At 36.9% G+C, this 20,500-nt stretch overlaps 1 protein-coding gene across 2 annotated transcripts in view; it reads left to right on the top strand.

Annotated features, from left to right (window-relative positions):
* LOC149217708 (uncharacterized) overlaps positions 1-20,500 on the top strand; it is a 369,289-nt gene that overhangs the window by 119,056 nt on the left and 229,733 nt on the right. The window lies entirely within an intron of this gene.

The following is a 20,500-nucleotide window of genomic DNA, read 5'->3' as shown; positions in this document are numbered from 1 at the left end:
AGTATAGGTGCACAATATGTGCTTAGAAGTTGTTTTAGTAGGTCATTATGTATTTGTCAAGGTCTAGTCCTAGGATGGAGGTGATGTTTGTCAATTGTATTAATGTTGTAATTCTTAAGGATGTTGATTAAGTTTCCTAGGAATTAATCGCTATTCAATCAGTTTGTGGATGATGTGAGGGTGATTTTACTTATGTTAGATTGTTGGGATTTGATTTTAAATCTCTTTGCTGCAGCTCCTAATTCTCTAAGTGCAAAATGGAATCTTACTCTAGCAGCTATGAAGGAATACTGTTGAACTCAATTGTTTTAGGAGAAGTCTTCTCGCTTGTTCAATTTCTGCTCAAACAACGTAATCCAAGCAACATCTATGAATTACCAACACACTTCAATTATGCTGTATAATAAGCAAAGGAAATAACTGTGTAGTACCAGGTATAAAGCAAAGTAAACAACTAGGTATAAAGCAAAGTTGAGTTGTTATGCAGAGAACAATTTGAAATCATTATACAACATGATCACACAAAACAAAGCAATTGAATAATTGAAGGAAATCAGATTGTATTTGATTAAAACCTGCCACTGTTTGTAGGGGCCCTCCACATAGCAGTTTAGAGCTTCAAATCAGTACAATGCTTGCACACAGAAACCAAATTCATTCACACGAAAGTCACAAATTGTTCAGAAAACATATCATTTGGCGCGCACCCAAATAACAGTGCGGCCATTAACTTTATAGCATGTCTCTTGCATAACTGTATGAGAATCCTAAGCCTAATATCTCTTAACCCTATCTAAACTCATATCGTGAAACCGTCATTTTGCTATTTCGAAAGAAAAACGATAAGGTTTCAGTGGATCTCAGGCTCTGTTTTGCGTTAATCCGGCGGTTGACTCGGAGTTTGACTGCGATCTCCCGTGCCTCTTTTAGAAAATAGTTTTGAGTGGATAGGAAGGTATCCATGAGGGAGTCATCTTCTATCCATCCACACCTTTCGTTGCTGAACTGGAACTCTGGAACCTTGCGAACAATGAAGGTAGCTATGAAATCCTGGACTAGCTGCGGAAACAGGCTGTTTCGGTAGCTAATTACAACTTTAATTAAAACAATAGGGTATATAACTGAATATGAACAAGAATATGTACTAATGCATACCTTAATCAAAACCTTGTAGATATGGCTTTATTAAGTGGTAAATATATAGGAAGAAGAGAGGATTATTGGGCAAAAGGATGTCACGGTAGGAAAATCTTCAGACTCTACATTCCCCCAGACTGGAGATGTTGTATGTCCTCATACACTTCTTCCTTGTCTTCTACTTGTGTCTCTTGTTTGTTATCTCCCCGTTTCACTGTTTTCTTCTTTTTGGCAGAGATTAGAACTCTAGGCTTCCTCATTAGGATTTTGTACTTTAAACTGATTATCTCTCTTTGCATAATTTTGTTCTCTTTCTTCAGTTTCTTGTTTTTCTTATACCACAAGCTTAGATGTATGATTAGATTGTCGCTCTTGGCGATCTGTATCTCACTTTGTGTCTTCAGGTCTTGATTTTCATTTTTAAGATACCGATTCAGTGTTTCTAGTTCAAAGATATCCTTCTCAATATGTTTGAGGCCGATTGTTCATTCACCTGGTTGCTTCCTTCTCCAAGGCTTTGTATTGTCTCCTTTGTTGTTGTCGCCTTCCTTTCCAGTGATTCTATGTAGTCATATATTTCCTGCTGTGCAGGGTCAATACTTGGACTATGTATCGGGCTTCCTAGAGGTGAGTTGTAAGGTTGTGGTGATGATCGCGGTGACCCTTTTGGAGAATACCCAGGGCTTCCAATTGGCTCATCCTCTATTGGCTCAATCTTTGTCGGAGTGTTTTTTGTTGGCTCCTCTTCAGTCGGCTCATTTTCCTCTAGGTTGATGTATTCTGTAGTTTTTGGGGTTGTTTGTTGAGTCGTGCTCAACCTTGTGCTCCTTCTCAACCCTGGGGTTTGTATTTTTTGCACTTTCCTCCTCTTATTCTCTGATTTTCTTTTTAGAGGAGAGGTTTCAATTCATGAGAGTTCTTTTCCTGGGCAAGCTTTCTTTCTTCTAGGGTTTCCCTTCTTCATTCTCTGCAAAATCTTTACTATAGGCAGCTCTTCTTCTGTTACCTCTGTCTGAGTTTGAGGTGCTTGTTCCTTTGTCATTTCTATGGTTCTTTTTCTCCCCCTGAGGGCCCTGCTGCTACTTGGTTTTTCTGGGGATTTTTCCTCGAAATAATTCCTTATTAAGAAACTTTCCGAGTCATCCCCTGTACTTCAGAGGTGAAATTCGACCAATATTTTCACCAAACCATGATGGTACATGGTGTTTTCTATGCATTGAACTTTCTTCTGAACATTTGTAGCCATTTTCCTGAGGCTATTCAAGAGAAAATAGGGGAGGTTCATCTGATGATCCTCCAGGAAGTGCATCATCATTGTAACATGATAAAGGTACATTTGTCCAAACCTACCCTCACAAGTGATAAACTTTTGAAGCACGAACAATAAGTTTCTCCATTTATTTTTAAGAGCAGAGCTTGGAATACCTTTTTTGTAGACCGTTGTGTCCATGTTTGGATTCTTAAGGAAAACCCTCTAGTCTTCGCTATCAATCCCTCTGTTTTTAAACCATTTTTCTCCATGCCTTGGCAACTCGGTGGCCTCAACAATCATAGACTCCGTTACTGTGAGCTTGATGTCCCCAATTTTGGCCTCCATTCCATCGAAGGAATGTGCAAATGTCTTGGTTACCTCTTTGTGGAAACTGCTAAACTTCTCAATGAATTGCAACCATTGTCTTCTTTGCAGCAACTCCCTAGTTTGTGGGTACCCCTCTAGGAATTGCTTCCCTGCTGGCTCAGTCCGAACAATTACCCCCATGCTGAAGGATGCTTTGCCTCGAAGATTGGCTACCTTGACAGGAAAATGGGACTGGTCGGGTTTGCTGGCTGGCGGAAAGATGGTGTGATTGTGAAAGAATAGAGGAGTGTAGGAATAGGGAAGAATGGATGGGTTATCAAGAGGATTATGGAAATGGATTCAACCGTTAGGCGCATTCAAACTTATGATTTGATAATTAATTTGGCAGATTTGGCACAAGGTCGTGACATGACCTTTAGAGTGGTGGCATATGATATTTTGTTAGATAGCCATTACCCTTAGGTTATAATGATTGCACTTTAGTACTGTATTTCCTTACTCATACATGCTATATATCTTTCCCTATTGTTAAATTAAAGCAACATGTACCTTTAATCTTCTGTTGTTATCCTCATTTGCTGTCCTTTGATCTTATGCAGGTGCATCGTTGTCAACTGTCCTTTAATCCAAATCATCAAGCGTTCTTGTAGACTTCAAAATTATTAGGCTGCGGAAACTTGTCCAAGCTATAGAAAGTTGGATGAATTGCAAAAAGTTGTTGTTTCTGCAGCTTAAGAGAAAGAAAACTTTAGTCGATGAGCTTTATTATATATATTTTTTTGAAACGAAAATTTGAAGTGACAATAAATTGGTTTTCACTTTAAATTTTTTTGTATAAACGTGCCAATAACATGTTGGTTTTCATGATTATACAATTTATTTTTTTGTTTGAAGAAACAAACTGAATGAAAATTTCTAAGGTGGAAAAGAAAAAGAATTCTTCTTGACCATCTTTAGTTCTGAATTATCCTGAAATATTTTGACAAATTCCTCTCTTGTTAATGGTTTTTGCTAAAGCTTGAGTCGATGTCCATTTACCAGTAGAGGAGTTCTTTCTTCATCAATAATCTTGATTCTAACTGCACCATTATCAAAGATATTCTCAACCTCATAAGGTCCAAGCCAATGGGTTTGGAATTTCCCTTGAAAATTTTTGAATTTTGAATCAAAGAGCAATGCCCAGTATCGGATGAAACTTCCTTTCTTTAATGTACTTATCATGCCATCTTGACCTCTGTTGTTGCACTAAGCTGGTCCTCTGAAAGGCTTCTTGTCTGATCTCATCGAGCTCATTTAATTGTGTCATCCTTTGCTTCTGGGCTTCTGACAAGTCAAGATCCAACTAGACTGCTGTCTTATAGGTCTGGATATGGAACTCTATTGGAAGTAATACTTGCTTCCCATAAACAAGTTCATAGGGAGTATGTTCTGTAGTATTCCTCCACATAGTCCTATAGGCCCATAAGGCTTCTGGAAGTTTTTCCACCCAGTCTTTCTTGTGTAGATGTACAGTCTTTGTAAGGATAGCTTCAATCACTTTATTTGTGGATTCAACTTGTCCATTGGCTTGTGGATGATATGTAGTTGACTTCTGATGTTTTATCTAGTATTGGTCCACAAGCTTCTGCACTAGTCTGGATGTGAACTGTGTTCCTTGATCTGTTACAATTTCTCTTGGCACACCAAAACGAGTAAAAATATCCTCAAAAAGAAATGAAACTACAGTATTTTCAGTAGCAAAAGGAAGTGCTTTAGCTTCTACCCATTTAGTGACATAATCAATACATACCAAAATATACTTCTTTTGCTTTGAAGGTGGGCTGATTGGTCCAACAAAATCCAGTGCCCATTTTTCAAATGGTTTGATAAGTACTTGTGGTTGCAATGGCATCTCATTTGAAGGAGTAGGTTTTCCCATTCTCTGACAACTGTCACATCTCTTAACATATTCTTTGGTGTCCTTAAAAATGGAAGGCCAATAATATCCTAAAAGAAGGATTTTGTAAGCAGTTCTCTTGTCAGAAAAATGTCCTCCACATGGCTCATCGTGACAAGCTTTTAGTATCTCTGGTATTTCGTCCTCCCGAACACATCTTCTGATGATGAGGTCTGGTCCTGTCTTATACAATTCTTCATTTATCCATGAGTAGGATGTGCTATTGTGGACTATTCTTCTTTTTTCTTTAGGAGTTAAATGAAATGGCATTTTTCCTGTGGCCAAATAGTTAGCAATATCTGCATACCAAGGTGATTTAGTAGATACTGCAAAAAGATATTCATCAGGAAATTTATCTACGACGGGTCGATCATTGTCTTCGTTTTATATTCTAGATAGAAAGTCGACAATTGTGTTTTGTTTTCCTGGCCTATCTAGAATGGTTATGTTAAATTCTTGTAAAAGTAGGAGCCATCTGGTTATTCTTCCATTAGTGACTGGTTTATTCATTAAGTATCTAATGGCAGAATGGTCTGTGTGGAAAAAAGTTTCGTATCCAGTTATATAATGTCTGAATTTATTAATGGCATGAATCAAAGCTAAGAACTCCTTCTCGGTTACAATATAATTTAACTCTGCAGGGGTTAAATTTTTACTGGTATAATAAATGGTATAACGAGTGAGATCTCTTTGTCCCCAAATAGCTCCTAAGGCTGAATCTGAAGCATCTGTTGAGATATGGAAAGGCAATTTCCAGTTAGGTCCTTTTAAGATGGGTGCTTTAGAAATTCTCTTTTTCAATGTTTCAAAGGAAACTTGACATTCAGAATCCCAACTGAATTCACAGTCTTTTGTAAGTAATTTAAAGAGTGGGGATGCAATTTTTGTGAAGTTTTCTATAAATCTTCTATAATATCCGGTAAAACCGAGAAAACTTCTGACATCCTTTTGACAACTTGGCACTGATAACTTGGAAATGACTTCCACCTTAGATGAGTCTACCTTAATTCCATCTCCGGAAATATGGTGACCTAAAACAATTCTTTCATTAAACATCATGAAACATTTTTCATGGCTTAATGAGAGGTTTGTTTCTTGACATTATTAAAACTTTCTCCAGGTTCCCTAGTGCTTCATTGAAAGAATCTCCATAGACTGTGAAATCATCCATGTATACCTCCACACAATCATGGATAAGGTCAGAGAAAATGCCAAGGACCGCCCTTTGGAATGTTGCAAGAGTATTACATAACCCAAAGGGAAGTACCTGGTAAGCATAAGTTCCCCATGGACAAGTGAATGTGGTTTTATCCTGATCTTCAGGGGCCATCTGAATCTGGTTGTATCCATTGAACCCGTCCAAGAAGGAAAAATATCTTTTTCCTGCTAAAGTATCTAAGACCTGGTCTATAAAAGGTAGCGGAAAGTGGTCTTTTAATGTTGCTTTATTCAATTCCCTGTAATCGATGCATACTCTCCATTTTCAATTCTTTTTAGGGATGATTACTAGGGGTGAAACCCATTGACTGTCAGATATTGGATAAATGAATTTTACATTTAATAATTTCTGCAATTCTTCTTTAACAATTTCTTTTAGATTTGGGTTCATTCTTCGCTGAGGTTGTCTAATTGGTCTTGCATTTTGTTCAATGTCGATATGATGTATGCAAGTTTTAGGATCAATCCCTCAAATGTCAGTATATTCCCATGTAAAAGCAGAAGAATGTTTTTGTAAAATTTCTATCAATTGTTTCTTTTGAATGTCTTCCAAATTTTCATTGATAATTAAGGTTTTTCGTGGAAAGATTTCTATCGAGGAATTCCCAAATTTTTCCATGAACAACAATGATACTTGTTTGGAGGAGAGATATTCATTTCAACTACGCTCATAATGTGAGGAAGATTCATTATTTTCTAGCAGATTTAAAAGTTTGTCTTCCTCTTTTACTTGTTCAGTGACAAAAATAGGTTGTATGTCTTCTCCATCTTCTATCCATTCTTCAGTTTTTGTATTTATTGTTGTTCTTGCAGGGGGGTATAATGTAAATTTCTTTGTAGAATTTCCATCTGAGATAAATATATCACCTGACCTATAGCCGATGAAAGTATCTGTTGTAGCCAACCAAGGTCTTCCTAGAATTAAGGGGTGTCCTTCTAGATTCTTCTTGGGTGTTAAGACCATGAAATCAACAGGCTATTCCCAAGAATCTAAGGATACACAAACCTCCTCTAACACACCATTTGGTTTAATAACAGATCTATCTGTTAATTGCAACAAAGTTGGTGTGTATTGAAGATTAGGAAGCCTAAGTGTGTCCATAACTTGTTTGTTCATTATGTTTATGGCTGCCCCTAGGTCAATCAGTGTGTTTGGCATTTCAGTTCCATTGATGTGAATTTTTACAATGGGGCTTCTTGGGTCTAGATATTTTTGGATTGTTGTCTTCCCCATTATAATGTCTGCAATTTTTCTGACTGACTGAATTCTTTTTATATATTTTCTTTTTCTTCTTGATGGTTGTGTACTTAATTCCTTAAATGTTTTTGCAAAAATTGGTATTTCTTTTATGGCTTGCAATAAAGGAATCTTAATACAGACTTTCTCAATTCGCCCATCATATTATAATAAGGGAAGATAATTTGTTCCTCTACTCCTTCATTGATTTTTAATCTTTCTGGGAAAGGTGGTTTAACTGATATTGAAGGTTGTTCTATGATAGGAGCATTTATTGGAATTTCTTCTGTTTGTCTAGTTTCTTTTTGAGGGAGAGAGGTCTCTCCTTCTTCTAACTGATTCTTATGTTTTTGAAGATCTGATTTTGTTTTTTGAATGACAATAGGAGGTTTTTTTGGTAATACCCTTCCAGACCTTAATTGAACATTGTTTAGGTCTAGTGGGGTTATTACATAAGTTTGAGGATTCTGACCCTCCATGTTGTATACTGGTTGTTGTGGTACTTTATTATTAGGATTTGGAAGTGGTTGAGCGGGTAGTTGATTTGATTTTTGTGGAAATGGTAGGGAAAGTTGCGGGTTTTGACTCTATACTGGGACTTGTGGCAATTGATTGGTTTGAGGAATTTGATTGGACGAGGTTAAGAATTGTGGTGGAATGTAGGATGGTGAGTATTGTTGATATTGAGCATAGGCTCCATAAGGATTTTGCCATCCTTGATTCCAAGGTTGTGATTGTGGCAGAGCCCAAGGCTGCCAGGCTGGATTCCAATTACTTTGTGAAGATTGGGCAAATTGTTGTGGTCTAAATCCTTGTGGTTGATTTGGTTGGGGGTTTTTCCATGGTCTTTTAGCTAAAAAGTAGAGAGGGTCTACTGGTTCTGAGATTCCTTCGTCATTGAATACAGCCTTGAGACCTAGTAAGGATGGACATTCCTTTGTATCATGATTATCTGCACATATGACACAGGTTTCTATGACTTTTGAGTCTAAGGGACATTCTCTCAGAGCATGTTTCTTCCGACATTTGGGACAGAAGATAGATAATGCAACATTTTCGGAATTTTGCTTGTTTTGTATTTTAAGGGTGTCTATTTGTTCACTTAAGCTCCCTAAAATATCTGTTTTAAAGGTGTCAAGCAGATTTCCTATTCCTGCCCTACTAACTGTCCCAGCTACAGACTTGTTTATTCTTGATAAAATAGGGTCTCTAGGACTCTTTCCAACTCTTGATTTGCCCCTTGAGATATGTACACACAAGTCACAAATATCTGCAAATGGGAGTTGGGAGATATCTCCTTTTCCTGTTAGGTTAAGTAGATCAATCCATTCATCTTTAACGGCTCTGAGTAAAAGAAATTTTAAGGTTTCTTCATCCAAATTATCCATTTTTTCTCTTTTAACATTATAAACAAATCTTTCTACCAAGTCTTCAAGATTCTCATCTTCTTTCTGTGTCATTTTAAAGACTTCATCTTTAAGGTTACTAGGCATACAATAGTCTCTGTACTTGCCCAAGAAAGCCTCCTTCATCTGTGCCCATGTTGTTATGGAATGCACTCCTAGACTCATGAACCATTTTAATGCCGAGTCTTTTAATGTGGCAGGAAATAATTTCAACTTTTGAGCATCATGCAGATAGTCATATGATCTGCATAATACTTCAAATTCGAAGAGAAATGTCTCTGGATCTTCGTTTCTTTTCCCATGGAAATTAGGAAGAATCGAGGGTGATATATTTTTCATTGTGAGGGTTGTATCTTCATCAAGAATAGGGAATCCCGAAAGATCTTGATTCCCCCTGCCTCTACCCCCTCCTCTACCTCTACCTATTCCTCTTCCTCTGCCTCCAATCCTATCCTTTTCACCATGGACATTATGTACTTATCCTTCTTCTTCAGCCATGATAGATTCTTCGGAGCTAGGATTGTGTTCTTCTAATCTTTCTGGTTCCTCTATCAATGGTTGTTCAGAATAAGTTTCCAATCCCTCCTCTTCACTAGGAATTTCTAATTCTTCTCCCACGATTTGTTCACCAGTGGGGGATAGAAAGATTACTCCTGTGGTTGGCGATGTAGGATTTTCTTCAATTACAGCTTCAATAGAGGAAGTAGGTGAAGTTTTGGATTGAATTTCTGATCTTGAGACTTCAGCAAGTCTTTGTCGACCCCTAAATGGAATTTGGGTATGAGTAGGTGGTGTTGAATCTCAAAATCGTGGTGGAGTGAGTGGATTTGTGGGAATTAAACTTCTTCGTCGTCCTACAAAACTACTCCTAGAGTCTCTATCCCTACGCATGTCATGTTTTAAAATTAATGATGGTTTTTTTGTCGTTTTTTATGGCTTCTAATTATACTTCCCCGGCAATGACGCCAAAATGTTTGGTCAATTCAATGCCCTTGAATTGGCAGTCATAAATTGTCAACCAGGGTGCGTAGACTGATGAAGTATAGGTACACAATATGTGCTTAGAAGTTGTTTTAGTAGGTTGTTATGTATTTGTCAAGGTCTAGTCCTAGGATGGAGGTGATGTTTGTCAATTGTATTAATGTTGTAATTCTTAAGGATGTTGATTAAGTTTCCTAGGAATTAATCGCTATTCAATCAATTTGTGGATGATGTGAGGGTGATTTTAGTTATGTTAGATTGTTGGGATTTGATTTTCAATCTCTTTGCTGCACCTCCTAATTGTCTAAGTGCAAAATGGAATCTAACTCTAGCAGCTATGAAGGAACACTGTTGAACTCAATTGTTTTAGGAGAAGTCTTCTCGCTTGTTCAATTTCTACTCAAACAACGTAATCTAAGCAACATCTATGAATTGAACACACTTCAATTATGCTGGATAATAAGCAAAGGAAATAACTGTGTAGTACCAGGTATAAAGCAAAGTAAACAACATCCTAATCTAGGTATTAAAAAAAGTAGAGTTGTTATGCAGATAACAATTTGAAATCATTATACAACATGATCACACAAAACAAAGCAATTGAATAATTGAAGGAAATCAGATTGTATTTGATTAAAACCTGCCACTGTTTGTAGGGGCCCTCCACATAGCAGTTCAGAGCTTCAAATCAGTACAATGCTTGCACACAGAAACCAAATTCATTCACACGAAAGTCACAAATTGTTCAGAAAACATATCATTCGGCGTGCACCCAAATAATAATGCGACCATTAACTTTATAACATGTCTCTTGCATAACTGTATGAGAATCCTAAGCCTAATATCTCTTAACCCTATCTAAACTTATATCGTGAAACTGTCGTTTTGCTATTTCGAAAGAAAAACGATAAGGTTTCAGCTGATCTCGGGCTCTGTTCTGTGTTAATCCGGTGGTTGACTCAGAGTTTGACCGTGATCTCTTGTGCCTCTTTTAGAAAACAATTTCGAGTGGATAGGAAGGTATCCATGAGGGAGTCATCTTCTATCCATCCACACCTTTCATTGCTGAACTGGAACTCTGGAACCTCGCGAACAATGAAGGCAGCTACGGAATCCTGGACTAGCTGCGGAAACAGGCTGATTCGGTAGCTAATTACAACTTTAATTAAAACAATAGGGTATACAACTGAATATGAACAAGAAAACATATTAATGCACACCTTCATCAAAATCTTATAGATATGGCTTGATTAAGTGGTAAATAGATATGAAAAAGAAAAGATTATTGGGCAAAAGGATGTCACGATAGGACAATCTTCAGACTCTACACCCCCTATATCAGCTCCCCTCTTCTTTCTAGACAACAACATCCTCCAAGCATCAGACATATCAATCACCACAGTATCCGTGGTGATCATAATATCAGGATATACTACCAAGTGGACTTGAAGATCCTTTATCAAACCACAAACTTCAATGATTTTTGAATCCATATCACAAATACTGTGGTAAGGTCTAGAAATCCTCAAGTTTAACTGATTCATGACCTTCTTAGTTAAGACACAAGATGATGCCCTAGCATCAAACATACGATTGTGCAAAAGCATTCTGTTGACCAACATAGTGATGGAAAAATGTTGATGGTCTCTGTTATCTCTACACATATCACTACTTTTCAAAGTGGTAGGGGCATCCTCATATCTATCCTTGGAAAAATTTGACATTTCTTTCCCATGAGGTGCATCAATGTCTTTTAACAACTTATACCTTTGGGAGGGAATCTTCATGATTTCAGTCCCAAGTACTAAAATCTTTGCATTATTTATCTATCCTCCCATGTCAATATTCAACTTAGATGTGGGTGGAGTGAAAGTTTTATGGGCATTTTGATCTCTTCCCTTATTTCTTGCACTTTCTCTATCTTTGGTTATCTCCAAAATTTGATTTGATGAAGGCCTTTCCCCATACAATTCAGTGATCCTATCTAACTCTTGAAATTTATTCACACTATGGGAGGATGGAGACTTCTTACTTATCTTTTGGCCATTCTCCACAACTCCCATCCAATTCTCCAAGGACAAATGTTGTTTTTTTCCAACCACATTGGTTTGTTCACTTGTCCCAACCATTTCTCCCTCTAGGATCCTTCTTGCATAAGGACAAGTGAGTTCATCATGAATTTCATCACAAGGTCTACAATAAGGCATTGAATCATCAACTAAGTTAGTAGACTCAAGTGGATTTGGTGGCCTATGCTCATTGGGAGGTCCTTTTTGTTGCCATCTATCATTTACTCGATGTTGAAATCTCCTAGCTTGATTCCTTTCCATGGATACCAATCTATTTTGGATGACATTCATTTGAGTAGTATGATTTGCGTCCATACCCTAAATGAGTTGGGTTAATTCTTTGATAGGATCATGTGTAGTCTCTTCCTTGGCCTTACCCTTGGAGTCATTAGATTTTGATGGCCCTCTATTTAAACCAGGAATTTCAGATTTTCCTGATTGGTTTCTAGCCCTTTCCATCTTCAAGGCTTTAGTTTGAGCCACATCAAAATTTGCAGGCTCTTTCCTCCTCAACTCATAAGCAGTGTCAACACCAAAAGCATCCGAATATGAGCACAAAAAAAAGCTCATCAGGAGGTTTAACAGTAGCAGGCATGCTTTTCACCAAATCATTAAATCTCTTGTTAAATTCCTCCATGGTTTCATTCTCATTCTTCTTCATATTGCTAATAACATTGTTCAAATGCCTATTCTCTTTCTTCGCTCCAATTTTTTCCAAAAAAAGCATTTATTATGGCTTGTAAGGAGTTATATGAGTTAACTGGTTGCTCAATGAGCCAATCAAGAGCATTCTCTTCTAAATAGAGAACAAAACGTCTCATCTTTACATCCTCATAGTTAGCAGTGTTACACCGTTTAAAAATGCAAACATTGAAGTTCTTCACATGTGATGTAGCACTAATGGCATTGTTACCTTGAAAAGAAGGAACCTTTTCTATAGCCTTGTCAGGGATATTGTGACTATAAGGGAAATAGCAACTATAAGGGAAGAGCAATCTTTGATGTCATTATCTTGTCATTTGGAAATTTACTTCCAAGTACTATTTCCCTGGTAGACAATCTTGACAATCTTGACAATTGGTGTATCAGACCCCCTTGTTTGTGGGACAAGAGACCCACTTCCGCGCAACGATTTGAGTGCTAAGTCTACGAAGGCATACATACTCTACCCCCCTTTGGTTTTGAACCTGTGACCTCTTAGGAGGAAACACATGCTCTTAACCATTAGGCCCACTCTAGCTATAGCTTAACACATGCTCTTAACATGGAATTTACTTCAAACTATGGGAGCCTCAAGGGGGATGAAATGATTCTACAACTTGAAAGAACAAGTTCCCAAAAAGGCACATGACCTAACCTACTTGATAAGTCCTCCAAATGTCCACGACCTCCTTGAAAATAAGCTTGAACACTTGAGGGAAACTACAAGAAAGATTGTTAGGGTTGCAAAGTAAGACGTGGTTAGTGTGCAAAAAGAGAACATGCCAATAAGTGAGTATACTGCAAAATAATGTACAAAACTAAATCAAGTGATGGGAAAGGACCCCATCACTTGTCTAGCTTGTGAAAAACTCTTGAGTAGCTAGATAAGGAAATGAAAGCACAAGCAAAATATATAATCTTTTTTTGAGATTTTGACTTATGCACAAACTATGTCAAAAAAGAACCTTGCATAACAAGCACTTCGAAAGATTGGACTTATGAGATTCAAATAATGATGAGAGCTCCTTGAAAACTATGCCAAGAGTGGGTTGGTCTCTTGAAGAGTTCCCCTCACGCTTGCTAATTGATCCAAAAGATGGTCCTCTACAAAAATTCCAACACACATTAGCTCATATGGATTAAATCAATAAACAATGGTAAGATAACTCTAGAAATTGTCTACACCTAATGCATATTCATATTTCATAAACCAATTGCAAAGGTAAGATAACTCTACATCTACAACTCTATAGAAACATATGAGAAATTAAACACAATTTAATGCACAAATAGAGAAGATTATACCATCAATGAACCAAATACATGCTCCAATCTAATAATAGTTATGAATGAACCCCAAATTCTCTTTATTCAAATGAAGAACAAGTGCACATAGAAGCAGAGCTTCCCCAAGCACAATAGCTCGTAGAAAAAGATACAATATGAGAGCTTAAGGCTCTATTATATAGGAAGAATGGGAGGAGATCCCAATGAAGAACCAAATGCCAAGTGTGATGATAATGACAATCCCAAAGCTCCCTCATGCAATTCGAAATCCCCTAGAGAGACCCACACAATCCTTGAGAGGCCAACTCATTGTTGAAGAAGGGACAAGTGTATATTGGAGTGGAGTGGTAGGAGACCACTCTCCACTCATCTCCTGTGAAACTCCAAGTCCAAAGCACAACAAAAAAATTGACTCCTCAAGCAAATTTGAATTTCCGTCATTTAATGCGTTTTCCATTGAGAAACTTGTGGTCCCATCCATGGAATTTGAATTCTTTGGAGCATGTCTTTTCCTTGAATCTAAGAGTCCACATCACCTTGGAACTTCACTTTAACTCGTCAATGATTTTCCACCTCATTTTCACATCATTTAGCGTGTGTGGATATTTATTTTTCTCCATTTATTTAATTGTTGGCTTAATTTATTGCCACTCTTTCCATTAAACATAAGAAAACTGGGCTTTGATGGTCTAGAACACATTTTTAACCCCTCAAAGTGTGTCATTGTAGAAAGTTGAGGGTGAGAGTTGTAATTTTTATTACTCATACCCCATACAACTTCTCTAGACAACACTTATTGCATTTCATATACAAAATTTATTTCAATTTTCACCCTGCCAGAAATTTTAAAAATTTAAAAATGACCCTCTAGACCTAATAAAATTCCATGAAATTTTGTGTGATTTAGTATGGTAATATACAATGACCCTAGACATTAGGACTCAGCCAAGGCCTCACCATCAAGCTTTACTCCGACTTTGGGGTTGTGCTTGGAGGAAAAAACTCAATTAATTATCAAGTCCTCTTAAGGAGATGATAATAAAGCAAGTGAAAAAAGCTCCCAAAATAATACTCACTTGATGATAAGGTCCCAGGCTATTTAGGTCTGTTACATGACTCGACTCTTCATACTAGTATCACTTTTACATTGTGGAATTTAAGTACATCAGAAAATGATAAGAATAAGAAATAGAGTTGAAAAACTTTGGTAGTATGATGATCTGTGATGGTACAAGCAGCCTTTGATACATCCTTGGGCATGGAGTCTTCAGATTATCTTCAGGTGCCACTCTAGTGGTCAATAGTTCCCATGTATCGGAAAGCTCAAATTTGGATAAAGAACACCTTCTAGAGTCAACTGTGGGATTTTTGGCTCTGGTTTTATGGTGTCACAACTCTGAGGTGTGGCAACAGGTCTAGAAGAGGAAAGGGAAGATAAGCGATATCCACATCAGTTGATCTTCCCTATTGTATTTTTTATTCTTATTTTTTTTCATCACTTGATATTCCCCATTGTATTTTTTTTTTTGCTTTTTGTTTCAGAATGTAAGCATATAATAGAAAAATCCTTTGCTTGTTCCTTGTCGCACAAGGATCTGGGTAGATACTTGATGAATGTACACATCATGTGTGTATATAAAAACTATATTTTCTTTTCAATATGAATGAAAGTACGAGTTTCTTTTTGTAGGAAAAAATAGAAAATTAAGAATAAATGAAGTATTAGGAGTCTATATATATACATATATATATATATCCTCGAGAGATATTAAAAGTTACTCACATAAAGAATGCAAAGGAGTTTGAAATATAAGTTATAAAAAAAAAATTCTACAAATGCAAGGGAGTCAATCTCTACAAAAAAAAAAGAATGGATTCTAATCTAGAAATGAGGGAAGGAAGATTTTTAGGAACTTCATGTAACTATGTTTCAGTGCTATTTAGAATTAAGGGAACCCTTGTAGGGAAAGATATTACTATTTTGATCACTCTTGTTGAAAGTAATAATTATATAAGCCCAAAATTTGCTAACCAATTGGTGATTCCTGAGTCAAATGTAATAAAAAATTAGACCTCTAGAACAAAAAACAATATGACGTAGCCGACTTACAATATTACATTGAGGATTATGCAATTATATCACAATTCTTTGTTCAATCCCTATGGAGCGATCGAGGTGACATAATTTTGGCTTCACCCTAGATGGAATCACCAGGGTGCATCCTAAATATGAAAAATGTTTTTTTGACATTTTCTTACAAAAAGAAAAAAATAATGCTAAAGGACGTTACAATGACTCTAGATTCGGTAAGACCAAAAGACATAAAAGATATCTCAAAAGTAATTCTTCAAGAGAACAAAAAGGCAATGCAAAATATGTAGAAGGAAGTTGAAAAGATTATCATAGAAAAAAACGAAAAAGTTACTCGCCTCTAGGACCACAACGAGAAATTACTGATGCAAATCAAGAAGCATAAGAACAACAAGAAGTTGTTGGAAAACGAAGTACAATAGTTTTATCGAGAAGGAAGCGTCAAAATCTTTAGATGTTCAAGTTGAAAAAAAGGAACAAATGTCGATCCAGTCAACATCAAAGCTCAAGAAGATGACAAACCAATTGAAGTAAAAGCATATTTAGATGTTGTAGTTTAGACGATGAAAATTTCAGGTGAAGATTTTGTAACCAACTCAATAACATCAGTAACTGCAATAAATCAGGAATTGCCACGTGCATGATAAGGGGAAATAAAATCACAAAAAGTCCTTATTGACATCTGAATCACAAGAGTATACATCTCAATCAGACTGTGTATTTGTATCACTTAGAATAGAAACAACAGACTTATGTTCCAAAGAATAGCGATGTCTGCAAAATCCAATGTTACGATAAGAATTTATTCTGACTATAAAATAATTGCAAAGTTTCACAGAGAATTGATTTAGGATGGTTAGTTCCCTTATTAGCTCAACAATTTTGTTTATCACTAAGAGCATCCTATCATCTTAGACAACTCAAAGAAATCGAAAAAACGCAAATAGATTACATGACAAAGAAACATATGACATGTCTTATTAGCAATAAGCTTTGATGACATATCTTTCTGAAGAGGAAGGCAATGCTATGAATATAATATATATATAAAAATAATAAAAATAAAAATAATCATAATAATGACTAATTAAATAATGATTAGTATAAAAAAGGCATGTCTCTATGGACATGGCCATTTATGAAGGGGCACCTGTCGAGGTATAGAAGCGGGTCCTCATTTGTAATATCTCATATCTCTTATATTCAAACATTTCTAAATAAATAGTACTTGTCCTATAGTGGATACTTTTAGATTTCAGATATTCTGAATATTCCATTGCGTATACAACTTTGTTTGTAACAACTGAGTTTCCATTGCTATAATTCTCAGAAGAGGCCGAGTCCATCATTATCTTTAGGAGGCCGAATTAATGCATAGGCCAAATTCATTTTCCGTCCTCGGTTGAATCCATTTGCTGAGGGCGAGTCAGTTGTAAAGAGGCCAAGTTTATTTGGGAGCCGACTTCACTGTTGAGGCTGAATTTTTCCAAAGATGAGATATCTATTGCTGGGGTTGATATCTAATCCTCATTGGCAGAATTTTGCGAGGGTTTAATTTTCTATGATAGAGGAGCCGCAAGTTGCTTGGTAATATTTAGCCTTCCAGAGAAGAAGATTTGATATTTGTGAGAGGGGTTCCAGGTAACAAATCCCTCCTTTTGTTTTGACAAATTAAGTGAAAAATTCACTAAAGTTCTGGTTTGCCTTAATTGATATTGCATTGTTCATTGTTGGATTGAAATTTCTGAGCATGGTTGTGGCATTCAATGCTTTTTATGCCATCTATTAATGTGTTTGATGAGAAATTTGTAGTTCCTCTAGTACATCTCTGTTATCACTGTTGAAAAATAGAGTATAATGGATACAAGCACTATTTCTGAACTATGGTAATTACTTGTGAATATATATTATGGTTCTTTTATCTTCATCAAGCAATCACACTTTGGAAATTCAACCAATAACCATGAAAGTAGAGATCACAATGTTGAAAACTTAGTATATGCGAGATCACGTATGTAACAGAGAGAGAGAGATATGTGAGTGATAAGTGAATGTGTAAAATGAAAAAATTCAAGTGTATTTTATACTTGAGATACCCAAGAGACATGTCTCTTTGTAAATTACATCACGTCTTTTTGTAAATTAAATTCTAGTAAGTCTGTACATTTACATTTTTACTCATATTTGTTAAAGCGTTGAAGAACACGTAAATGATGGTGGGCAGTGACTCCTGGTAAGTATATTTATTTTTATGTTGTTCTTTATCCCATCTTTTACACAAATACTTGTGTAAATTATGGTGGGTAGTAACCTATGGCAAATATGTTATTTACATGAGTATGAACTATTTTCAAGGATCTTCATTTTTGGTGGTTTTGTTGATTTCCTTTCTTTTAATTTTCCTATCAAGGATTATGAAGATTGACCATAGCTACATTATTCAACACACCCTCTTAGCTAGGGAGGTATTCATAATGACTGTCCAGATGTTTTCTGCATACATTATCTTTGTAAAAAGAAAGGTAAATCTCATCGATATCATCCTTATCTGGGTCCATATCTTTGACCTAGATCAACATCATCATCAATATGTATTACAAGCCAGGTTAGCTCTCCTAACCAATGGTACTTAGTCAAGTAGTCACCATGATCCGGTGGGCGCATCAACTCATGGTACTCTAACTAGTTCAGGGTTTCAATCCCCCATGGTCAAACCTTAGGGAAACCCATGTCCCAAATCCAAAGGCCTCTCTCTGAGCCATGATGCAGAAGAGGCACCTACTCCATGAGTGTTGGCATCTCAGAGACCATTCCTTTCAAGAATGTCCATCCCTCATGTTAGTAACTACCTGACCAATAATCTGAGTCATGCTCCTATTGTCACCAACTGTATGAGCCATACCCCTGTTGTCCACCCATCAATAGTTTGGGCCAAGCTCTTGTTGTTACCAATAGTACGAGCCATACCCGTGTTGTCCACCCATCAACAATTTGGGCCAAGCTCTTGTTGTTACAAATAGTTTGTGCCATACCCTTGTTGTCAATCCATCAATAGTCTTAAGCCAAGCTGCTATTGTTTCCAACGGTCTAAGCCATACCCCTATTGTCCACCCATCAACAGCACGGGCCAAGCTCCTATTGTTACCAACAGTCCAAGCCATACCCTTGTTGTCCATCCATCGACCGTCCTGGACAGGTCCATACCCCTGTTGTCCACCCATGAACAGTCTAAGCCAAGCTCCTATTGTTACCAATGGTTTGAGCCATGCCCCTGTTGATGTCACGTCAGTGCTCCCTCTCACTTGTATAGGAGTTCTCCACTAGTCCAAGTTTGTCTCTGAAGTATACAAACTTCGCCTGAGACAGAGGCTTTGTGAGAATGTCGACCCTCTGCTCATTAGTAGAGATATACTAGAGCCTCACTGCTCCCTTCTGTACCATATCACGAATACAGTGGTTCTTAATCTCAATATGCTTTGTGTTATCATTAAACACTGGATTGTCTGTCCGCTTCACACAACTTTGATTATCACAGAACAACACAGTGGGTTCTAGAATCCGGTTGAACAATCTAGAGAGTAGCTTTCGAAGCCATACTCCCTCACAACATACCAAACAAACTGCAATATACTCTGCTTTTGCTGTACTTAGTGTGATAGAGGTCTGCTCCCTGCTCATACAGGATATCGTAGCAAATCCAAACTAAAACATACACTAGATGTTCTCTTCCTGTCATCTACACTCCCTGCCTAGTCAGAGTCTGTATATCCCTGCAACTGTATCTCACCATTCAAATCATATCTCAAACAATAGTCAACAATACCACACAAATATCTCAATATATGCTTTGCTTCAATCTAATGCTCATGTCTCAGTTCCATCTGGAACTAGCTCATGATGTTTACCGCAAAGCAAATATCTGGCTTGGTATTTACCAAATACATCCATGATCTAATCAACTTCTGGTACATGGAAAAATTCACTAGGTCAGACTCAAAATCTCTCAGCTTTCTCAGGTTCGTCACCATAGGAGTTGCCATAGACTTGCACTTCATCATGCCAAACTTCTGAAGGATCTTGATGACATATTTTCCTTGTCCAAGAAGGATTTCACCAAGGTTCTGCCAGACTTCCAGCCCCAAATAGTAATGCATCAAACCAAGATCCTTCATGTCAAATTTAGAGGCCACTCCCTTTTACATTGAGACATATTCTATTGTGATCATTTCGAGCTCCCTCTGAAGCTAACATAAATTTTTCTATTTGCCTCTTCTTTGGTACAACATATTATAGTTGCTCAACATGAGTCTTCAAAGGCCTTCTTAAAATATGAGACTTCTTCAAGGTCTTGACAACTAGAGCAAAAAACATGTTCTCCCTCTTATTGGGAGAATCTTCTACTTTCTCATCTCTAGTCACAAATAGGGATATTTCAAATTTTCTTATTTGCCTAGCCCCTCTTAAGCTCAAATCTTCAAATCTCGATTCTGGGATAAATCCTTTTGTCACAAGCTTTGCTTCGTTCTTCCACTTCTTCTCACTTTGCTGACAGAGCTAGTGGAAACCTTCAATACATACCTACAATCCTCACTAGGAGGCCATGGAAGAAAACTTTTGAGAAGAATGTTAGCTCCCTCTTGATCTTGGCCTTCTTGCATCAACTTCATCCACAATGTCATCATGATGTCATATCTTCCTTGCATGAGCTAAGATTTCTATCTTTAGTGGAAATGACCAATTCAAGATTTTGCTACTTGCTAGGGTTTACAAACCCTAGATTTTCAATTTCATAATCAAATGTTAGAATCCTAGAGTCGACATGCCCTTCACATATCCAACATTGTCAACAATCAATC

Source organism: Pinus tabuliformis, chromosome 1_1, assembly GCF_031772625.1.
Source record: "Pinus tabuliformis cultivar Carrire ecotype Pingquan chromosome 1_1, CPIR1, whole genome shotgun sequence".
Taxonomy (NCBI): Eukaryota; Viridiplantae; Streptophyta; class Pinopsida; order Pinales; family Pinaceae; genus Pinus; species Pinus tabuliformis.
This window is presented reverse-complemented; position numbering and strand designations above follow the sequence as displayed.